Below are 11,069 nucleotides of genomic sequence, written 5' to 3' on the forward strand. Positions count from 1 at the left end.
AGCTGTTGGCGAACGGTAGATGCGACATGAGGTCGAGCGTTATCATGTAGTAAAATTACAGTGGCTCGTCTTCGTCGTTTTTTCTTGATAGCAGAAGATAGTTCGGTGAGCTGTGTTGAATATTTGTTAGCGTTTACAGTTTCATTGTGTAATAGTTCATGAAACAGCATGCCTTGCGAGTCCCAGAAACAACAAAGCAAAACTTTTAAGCGGTTCTTTTGACTCAGCTTCGGTTGAGTTGCTGGCATTTCTTCTCGAGGCAGCCAAAAAGCACGACGTGTATCGTTCTCATAATAAATCCATGATTCATCTCCCGTAACCAGATCAGTCAAAAACTCTATACATCGGGGTCGCAGCAAAAGTGATTGACAGATGGCGACACGGACTGCACGACTGGCATCGGTAAGGATGTGCGGTACCCATCGAGCCAAAACTTTTCGATACCCAAGCTCATGCAGATGGTATTCCACAGCGTGGTGACTGCAGTTAAGTGCTTCCGCTAATTCACGAGTAGTAGCATCAGGATTCGACTGTAGTTCGCGGCGTAAATCGTCATCATTGAATGCAGGCGGTCGCCCTGAGCGTGACTGACTTTCAAGGCTCCTGTCTCCTGATTTAAAACGGTCAAACCATCTGGACACCGTGGCATGGCTTGTACTTCCAGCGCCCAATGCAGTCTTGATATTGTCAGCCGCAGCCCGCGCACTGTGGCCTAATAAGTGCTCGTATAAGTAAAGTGTTCGAACTTGTCGCTCGTCCATTTTATTTCAATCTAACTAAACCAATCACGAGGGCGGCTTTATATACCCTCACATTAGAAGTACCTAGAATGTTCTACAACATACTAGAATATTATCGAAAACAATTAACTTAAGAAAGGAAATGAATAGAGTTTTGTAGAGTGTGTCATTACTTTTGTGCCAACCCAATATATTCTATTACTGATGCCATTTCACCCCTACCATCTTCTTTCAAAAGCCTTACAGCTGAAAACACCACTTCGTCTGTGTTTTCAACGCTTAGATCGCTGCATCTGTTTTTTTTTCTGCTTCGTTCCGAGGTCTTCAAATGGTTTACGTTTCAATCGCGTCATGGTTCCATTTTGAAGATGTGCTTGGTGTATGAGGAATGAGATCACTGCTAATGACTGCTTGGATTGACTGAAGATCCAACTGAAGATAAAAACAACTTGGCCAGTCAATATATGCTTCTAACCAAGATCCATACATTATTCTAAATTTTTCTGTGTTCCGTTGGCTTTTCTTCCATCTGTCAGTAGCAGCTCTTGTAAATCTTCGGCAAAATTCTTTCAAGGTGTGAAGCTTTGATTTAGTAAGCACAATATCAAACAAAGCTTCGCGATTAAAACTAGAACCTTGAGATTTTAGGATAACAAACAAGTCCAAGTTCGTAATAAGACTGTCCATGGTTTATGGTCGTATATGTTAGCGGTTAATAAGCTCAAGATGAACTAAAATATAAAATGTACCCCTTATCTATTTATTGCAAATACTAATGAACACCACCATAAACCATAAACTCTCATTCTTTTGTTAAATCCCTGGCAGCTGTTGCTTGAGGTGAGAAATCAGACGAAACTTATAGTTAGTCGATTTATTCCCAACTTATCAAAATTGGGACAGAGGCGTTATGTACGGACGGCCGGGATATGGATGGGCAGCGTAACTGTGAGGTTGGAATATGGAATGTGAATGCTCTCGCCTTGCGGGAGTGCTTTTTATCTCGAGAGACAAACATGCCGCGCAGTGACTCTCACCTAATATCTAATTCGCAGCAAAGCCGTTCGTTGATAAATTTAATAGTTATATTTACTTCAAAACTGGCACGTTTAAGCTTTTTTGGGTGGCTTGATGTTGCGTGAACCACGATTTAGTCACGTACCTAGTAGACCAAAACATAAGAAAATTACCATAAGAAACTCATTTCAAAAGAACTAAGTTGTCTAACGTCATCTAATTTACGTGTCCAAAAGTGAATGTAACACTTTCCAGATGTTTATATTCTTTGCTTCGAATTAGGTACCTACTAAATTATTCTACGACTATCTCTGTGAAGAACCATGAGTTTGTAGTGAAAAAAAAGGTGAAAAGGAGATGCTTACCATACTCCCGTCGCATTGCCCGGATAATAAGTTAGCAACCCTTTCTAGTGAACTTTTGCTTACATTCGAAGACTGTTTCAAAGTTTTACATTGCTTATTAAGTTGTTCAAAGGAGCTGTCAATATCATTTCCCGAACGTTTATTTGCGAGGGTTTGCTTACCTTTGAAACCAGTATTCACCTTGATTTTCCGGGTAGTAATAGTTCCTCAAAGTATTTTCAGAGAACTGAAACAATCCTATATATATTCCATACCATATATATGGCCGCTTTGCGAGCCTTATATAGGAGTTATCTTACATTACAACCCATGTATGCGCAAGGATCCTCTTACAATATACCTAACCTAAAGTTGTACCTATATTCTTCTCCGCCATTGGCTTTAAGAGCTTCGGCAGAAGGCTCATCCAGGGCACAGGTGGCGACCCTGCCACCCTGCTCAGCCTTCTCCCCTAACACCTTCCAGAGCTCCGTGTTCAGGCCAAACTTCTGAGCAGTACCCAGGCATCTATTGAGGACGCCTCGGACTCCGGAATGAAGGTGACCGCCGCGCCGTAGCTGGTTTGGGCAGCTCACCCTCTGGGAAAACAGAGTGTCGCCTCCGGCCACGGCTTCGCCTTTGGTACTTCGTTCATAAGCCAGTCCTTGCTAGCCTGGTTGCAACTAGAGTTTGCATTATCCGACGGGTTTTTAATATTCGAATAATTCGGATAATACAATTTTTATTATTCGAATATTCGAATAATTCGGATAATTTCGGATAATTTATTAAATGGAACAAAATTAATGTTCCAGGTGCGTATAAGCGTGGAATTGATAACGGCTGAGATAGATGAGCGCCATAATGCGAAATTTACCTACATATTTTATTTATTTTTAGTGTAAATCAGCAAACTGTAGAAATTAAAACACACCTAGCTCTCTATATTTACTTCTATGACTAGAATCTTGCAATCAGATAGTGAGCTGTTGATATAAGACAGTAGTAGTGATTAGTTAGGTGTTAGGTATAAGGAGAAGTTTTTCTGACAACACCTTTACCTTGGAAATGGATGGTAGAGAGGATGGCTTGTGTAGAGTGGAACGTGAGACAACATCATTGGATATGATGATGGTTATAGGGCTATACAGCGTTATCATATTATCCGATCCGATATCGGATGTAGGAAAGAGGTCAAAGGCAAAAATCAAAGATGGCGCCTCGAATGATTTCGAGAATGTATAGGAGTCGGTCCTTCGCTCGATCGGATCGGATACTCATCTTAAATCTGCGGGGGCCGCTTCCGGATACACTTCGACCCATCGGGATCTTTTGTGCAATTACCCCCTTCGATCCTAAGATCCTTCAGCTATTCAGAAGCTTCTCGACCATCTCCACGTATCGGATGATGAGGCTCATGGGTAGCTCTCTGATGTCCTTTGGTACTAGGTAGCATGCTCCAGAGTTCTTAATTCTTTGTCTGGCGATGGCGTGACATTCACACATTAGATGTCTGACGGTCTCTTTCTCTTCGCCGCACATGCGACAATCAGTGTAGTCAGCGTGTCCCATCTTGACCAAAATTCCTTTGATCCCGTAATGGCCTGTGAACACCCCTGTTATAATTTGGAGTTGTCTTTTGCCTAGCTTTCCTAACTTTTTGCTCCATCCAGAGTCTACCCTCCGCATAAAGAGCTTTGAATGCTTCAGACCTACCAGGGCATCCCACTCTTTTTGGTGATTAGCCTTTGTTTGGTCTTTCATAGCCGTTTTAATGGTTCCTTGTAAAAGGCCCACAAAAGGTTCCGGACCTAAGCAGTTGTCTTTAGATCTGGCCTTGGCAAGTTCATCAGCATTTTCATTGCCAATGAAGCCTTCGTGCCCCGGTACCCATACCAGTTGCACCTTGTTTTGCCTTCCAAGCTTGTTAAGAGCTTGGATGCCGTTTAATATCAGTCTAGAGTAAACTCTGGGCGATGTGAAGGCTTTGAGTGCCGCCTGACTGTCGCTGAGTATATAGATATTCTTTCCTTGGGTTTGTCTAACTATATTCTTATGTACACAGGTAATTATTGCGCATTTCTCGGGCTCTCGCCTTGGAAGACAGTGGCATAATTGCCCATGCTGATACTACCACTGTAGTCACTAGTCATTTGCATTAAATGCCTACGCCCGTGCCAGATGCCATCTTGGACCGGATCAGATACTTAATATAAAAAGTTGAAAACTCTAAACGGCTCTAAACAAAAGCGTCCTGGTTAGGGTCTTCGAACAGGAATGAGCAAAGATATAGGTACTCGTTCAAAACAGAATAACCAAAAAAAGAGAAGACCAATTAGTCGAAGACACTTCCTATCCAGGTGTGGATCATTTTAGACCTTAGTTGCAGAGTGGCTGGTACCAAAGTACCAATTGAAGGGGAGAGGTGATAAATAAGTAAGTAAGTAAATTCTTTATTGTACCACCAACATAAAATATACAAGACATCAAATTTAAAAGAATGAAGAAGGAGGAGGTACAAATGCGAACTTATTTAAATATTCAAATCCAAAACGCCTCAAATTGCTCGGCAGCGATTTGATAGGTTTTACTTTCCAAGGTAATCAGTAGATCGACTAAGATTTCAAAGTATAAGTAGTAATTAGACCGATTTTTGTGTATGCGTGTAACTAAGGACTTAAAAGAAAAATACCTTATATTTCTTAGTGAAGTGGAGGGAATTCTGGCGTAAATTGCTATGGAACTGATAGCAGCTAAATTCGGAATGAGGCGCTAAATTTCAATTTCAAAAAAAAGGGACCAGGAAATCTAGGTATAAATCTCATTATTAAGTTCGGTTTTACAGATAACTTCACTTTATCTATTAGCAGTAATGATAGTAGGTTGGGGTAACGTTTTCATATTAAAAAACAATAATTGAACCTTTTTCTGTTTTTAAACCATCCAATTAATAGAATAGTTTGATTTTGAAAATAAATAGGTATTAACTTGTTAGCAATAAACATTATCCGTATTAAGAATTGATCGAAATTGGTTTCAGTGACGTCTAGCTATTAAATATATTACTTATAAATAAAAAATAACATTTATAGAAATTATCCGGATAATTTCACTTGAATTATTCGAATATTTTCGGATAAAAATATTGGCGGATATTCGAATAATTCGGATAATTGGGAATCTTGCTCGATTTGAAGGATCATACACAACACATTAGTGAGATGTATCGGATGAGAGAAGTGGGGCCTTATCTCAGTGGGAGTGTAGGCGTCCCCTAACTCTAGGTTCCACAAACAGTGATTATTCTCCAATCTGTCGAAGAGTGGGCTTCGGGCAACCTCGATCATGTGGTGGATATAACCTTGTCGGTATTGCGGCACCGACAGCATGTGCTTGTTCGTACATGAAGGCGTTAAAAGGTAATTTCCTATATTACTTTCCCCCAATATTTCAATTCTCTCCGATGGGGTTGCTGATGGGTCCTTGGGTCTCCCTATAACGTAGAATTCATGGTTATGCGGGTGACTGGACGACGGTTTGATGATACTCAAGTTGCATTGGTGAGCTTCGAAAATCTCCCTGAGCATTACGATCTGATACGGGTGTCGAAGGAACATCTTGTTAACAAAGGTGCCCTCTGCATGCAGATATGGCCTTACGATTGGCAAGTAGAGTAATATCTTATCATAGTTGTCTGTGTCGGTTTTCGTCTCCGCATCCATACAAAATACCATTATGTTTCCGTTCAGTCGTGCGATTAAGTCCTTGAACTTGCTAACAAACCCGATCTCTGTGATATCAGTGGCACCCATGCACGTTTCTGTAATGCCAACTAGACGATTCATGGGATTGCACACATCCCCCATTAAGGACGGAGGGGATACATTTAGTATATTCTCTTTGATTTCCACCGTCTCGTCTTGGAGGGTGTTATATATCAGGGAGGCCACAGGAAAAAGATGTGCCAAGTAAGACAATATCCCTCCTGACCCTTCCGCCAGCGTGATGACGATATCTCTTGTATGAGTTAGAACAGGATTAATGCAGCCCAAAGTTTCATGAAGTTTAGAAGCAGCTGTGCTAATCCTACCTATTGGTCGAGTAATGTGGTGAATATATCGTGTCCAGAGGGGTGACTTGTCGCTCCCTGTTCGTCTCAGAATTGATTCACTAAAGGCATAGCATGGTGATTTCCTTGCCGGGTAAGCGAGAAACCCTGACGTCAAGCGAGATATGTTTGCCTTGGTAGACAGCTTCTGGTCGATCGTATCAGCAAGAGGCAGTGCAGGTGAAAGATGCTCAGTGAACTCACCCTTCAGGTCTCGCCAGACCAGGATTGCAATTGCCTGGTCGAACCCGTAGAAGTTTGAATACCCATTCAGTGCCACTACAGGGCACAGGTCAAGCCATCGCCTTGCTCCCTGCTCGTGAACGCGTGTGACGGATAGAGCTCCTGCTTTTTCGAATTTGCTCATCGTCGTTGTCATATCCAAGTATTTCTTTAAATATAAGTTCCAAACGTGTTGCTGATACCCAAGAGTGTCTGAAGCAAAGAATATCGTCAAGGTTGCCTCATAGTAGTCACGCGCGTGTTCTGTTATGTGTTTCTTGACAGATTCCGCCAAGACTCCGGATAGACTCCTAGGTTGGGTAAATATTGCATGCTTTAAAGGTGGAATTTGGAGCCACCTAATGACTTCATTCTCGCGACCGCCATTTAATATTAGATAGGCTAAATGGTCAAACATTCCCTTCGGATAGACAAATGTTTTGCCATGAAGGTAGTTTGTCAAGTCGACACTTCCTTGCATTAATCCTACGATCAAGTAAGGTAGGCTCGCTGAGCGAAACTCTGTCATCAAGTTACTCGCAAGCCTGTCAGTGCAGTCATTAGTTTTGCTCAGGCCTATTGACTCTTTCTCATCGTGAACATCTGTATGTCTGTCTAGCGTGTTGGCCAATTTACGTCCCAGGTCAACTGACATAGCTGCAACACAGTCCCGGATGTTTCTTTCTCTATCACCATCTAGTAAATAGCAAGGATTGTACTCAATTTCTCTTGCTACTCCTATGTTCGGACTACGCTCCATCTGGACTTGCGGGTCTGTGATCAAGTAGGTACATTGCGGACACATAAGCGGAACACCGTACTCTTCTGGAATTCGAGCATCACAGGTAGCTGCTTCGGCGGCATAGTTTTGGATGTAAAGGAAAAGCTCCTGGAAAAATAAGTTGTAATCTTCCTGACCTCTGAGTGCCTGCCCCAACTGATTTGTGTTTATGCTTATATGGGTCGCCAATGTTGTCGAGAGTGCATACAAGGCCGAACGCTTCTGGGATGAGGCTCTAAAACGGTGTTCGTAACTACCACCATAGTTAATCCCGCACCATCTTGATATAGGCTCTGTTGAGAAAATCTCAGGCAGCCCTGCCAGTTTGTTCGCAATCATCTGCTTAATCAAATCTATTAAATTACTCTGAGGGTTCATCCTCTCTAAATAGGATTGTATGTAATACAATTTCATTACTGATTTAACTGCTGGGTTAGGGCTGATCACTGACAGCTTGGGCTTCATTATCTTTTCCGGGGTCGAGGATCCTAGGTACGGAGAGTACGGGCCTCTTTGCTTCATTGCTGCTGCTTTTTCTGTTCTCAACAAATTCGATGTCTTAGCTACGATGCAGTTGCTCTTATCTCTCGGGCGGAGAGAGTCGATATCTACGACTGTGACTTGTTCACATATCACAATCCGGATATTCGAATATCCGGATTGCAAACCCTACATGTAATATTAGAGGACAGTTGAGGATGGTTGATTCATAGGCAAAGTATGAGTCGTATATGAAGCGGTTTATTTAATAAAACATGCCTATATATACATGTGTCGGTTGCCGCTGACCAAGCAATATGCGTTATGTCGCAGTAAACCGTTGTGTTACTGCTAAACATAGAAAGTGGCTAATATGCCATTACACCTCCCCCGAAAGTCCCTTCACCGCCGGGGTGGCAGAAGAAAAAATTTAAACGCATGTTACTTAGTTTACAATTTTTTCTGAAATCAAAGTATTGTAAAATAAGGTTAAACTGGGTATAGTAATTTGAGATAAATGTATTTACATTAATTATTTGCTCCTTGTAATGTCCTAATAGTGTCGTAGTCCTTAATAGTGTTATTAATTTATTTCCTTGTTGCAAAATAAAATTCGTAAAAATCAATATCAAAACTAGTGTTTGTAATTCATTGTTAAAAGTGTATTTCCAACTTCAATTATGTCATTATTTCTATACTCAGGCGAATTAAAGAAGCGTTATCGCTTTAAAAAAAAAATATCCATGCACTCGTATACATGAAATCATTCCAGAAGTTTAATAATATCGGTACTTTAAAAAAAAATATATATATATATATTAAAATTAATGCCGGTTGGAGTCCAATACTCCTAATAATAAATCGGAGTCCTATACTCCTAACAATAATAATTTGGGCTACGCGCCTCTGCGTACCCTATACTTAATACATGGGAATCGTTCCCGAGGGTCTGATCACCCTATGACATAAACACGGCTTATCAGGCCCATCCTTTAGGGATATCCTGTACTGTACCTAGGCACATCTACATTAAGACAACAAAGGTCTCCTACATCTTTCACGGAGGAATACGGTTATTCTCACCATGATCAAGTATGAAGGACTTGTGTTCTAGCTGTATGAGGTCACACAACTTGGTGTGCCTCCACGTTTGCAGTAACTATTTAAGACATCCCGTCTCCAAATTGTTGATTTTATCTAACAAAAAGGACTAGTTACGCAACGCTAACCTATCTTACTCATATATTAGTACCGCTAGCTAATATTCACTATATGCCTGGTAAAATAAGTTGTTTTTTTTTTTTTTTTTTAATTTAAGAAAGTAAATAAATTCTACATTCACTACAATCAGGTGATCAGTCTAAACGTAGTTAAGTAGTACTAGTTAAGTTATTAATTGCAATAAAATAATTTTATTGAATGAAGTTTGTAATTATTTTATTGTTGGTATCAAATTTCATTCATTGGATAATTAAAATATCGTAAAGTGGTGGCGATAACTCGCGACCTAGAAAAATTATGCTGACGCGCGGAACGTGCGCTGCCGTCGGCGCGTGCAATTTCGTAAGCTGTTTACTTGGACTAGATTCGACACTTACAATTTATAATTTAGAATATGACTATAAATTATTTAACCATGTACGGTTAAAAGAGAAGTTATGTTGCAAAAACAATAGTAAGGGAGTTAAGATTATTCTGATTATGATTTACATTTCTTTTTTTTTCTTTTAAAATTGGAGCTTATGAAATTTTGTTAACAGTAATGGGTTGGCGGCAACCTTCAAATTTAGAAAAAGAAAGGGGAAAAATAATATACTCCATCCACGTTCTCTTGATACTGTACAGGGTTGGCGGAGTGGTGGGTATGGTGGCGGTTGAACGGTCACTGGTGGGTACCTGACTGGTTCGCTGTGCCGATGCTGATGCAGACTACGTGCCCTTGTAAACGGCGTGGTCTGTGCTGGTGTGCTGAGCGGCGGGATTTCCTGTGCCGTCGTTTGAGGCAGTTGTGCGGCCCGTGGTGGCATTGGTGCCACGGTGGCTATCGGTCGCACGATGGTCCGCGGGGGCTGCGACGGGGCCGTTGGAGCCTGGCTCGCCTGGTCCTGGCAGGCTGGAGGGTTCCCTTGGCCTGCTCGCCTCTGGTGTGTCGGCGGGTCTTGGTAGGCTGGCCGCGCTGTCGTCGTGTTGCTTGATACTGTGATGGCTCGTGGTTGATTCGGTGGCGCTTAGATTGCCACGGTGACCGCTGCGTTAATCGTTAGTTCCACTGTTCGGTTTCCGTCGCTGTCTAGGGTTATCCGCAACGACTGGTTATATTCCACTGGCTTCTCGAGTGAAATGTCCTCTCCTTCCATGGTGATGTTTACTGTCACTGGTGCTGGTGCCATATTTAATTTTGAATTTTCTTTCTGCTTCTGGTTCTTCGGAGTCTTGATATCTTGAAGATTAGTTATTGGTCCTGTTTGCAATTGATCTGACTGCGTATTTGAAGATTCTTCACTGGTTCAAGTGGCAAGGGTCGCTGTACAAAGATGTACATTTTTTGCAACAATGCATATGCACTCTGACCCAAAACAACATCTTAATGCAACTGATGCATCTGGACTTTGTCCAAAAGTAGACCGTCATTTTGCATACGCATCAAAATCTCCCACACAACCTAGTTGTAATTAACCATAAGAATTTGTGTATTCGCATTACATTTTTTACCGTGACAGTAAACACACCTATTCAGATTTTATGCATTTTTGCTGATACCCTGGCGCCCGTACCTTGACATTCTCTTACAGTCGCCATGTAATTAGAGTTTGCATTATCCGACGGGTTTTTAATATTCGAATAATTCGGATAATACAATTTTTATTATTCGAATATTCGAATAATTCGGATAATTTCGGATAATTTATTAAATGGAACAAAATTAATGTTCCAGGTGCGTATAAGCGTGGAATTGATAACGGCTGAGATAGATGAGCGCCATAATGCGAAATTTACCTACATATTTTATTTATTTTTAGTGTAAATCAGCAAACTGTAGAAATTAAAACACACCTAGCTCTCTATATTTACTTCTATGACTAGAATCTTGCAATCAGATAGTGAGCTGTTGATATAAGACAGTAGTAGTGATTAGTTAGGTGTTAGGTATAAGGAGAAGTTTTTCTGACAACATCTTTACCTTGGAAATGGATGGTAGAGAGGATGGCTTGTGTAGAGTGGAACGTGAGACAACATCATTGGATATGATGATGGTTATAGGGCTATACAGCGTTATCATATTATCCGATCCGATATCGGATGTAGGAAAGAGGTCAAAGGCAAAAATCAAAGATGGCGCCTCGAATGATTTCGAGAATGTATAGGAGTCGGTCCTT

This window comes from Leguminivora glycinivorella, chromosome 18, assembly GCF_023078275.1.
Source record: "Leguminivora glycinivorella isolate SPB_JAAS2020 chromosome 18, LegGlyc_1.1, whole genome shotgun sequence".
Classification (NCBI taxonomy): Eukaryota; Metazoa; Arthropoda; class Insecta; order Lepidoptera; family Tortricidae; genus Leguminivora; species Leguminivora glycinivorella.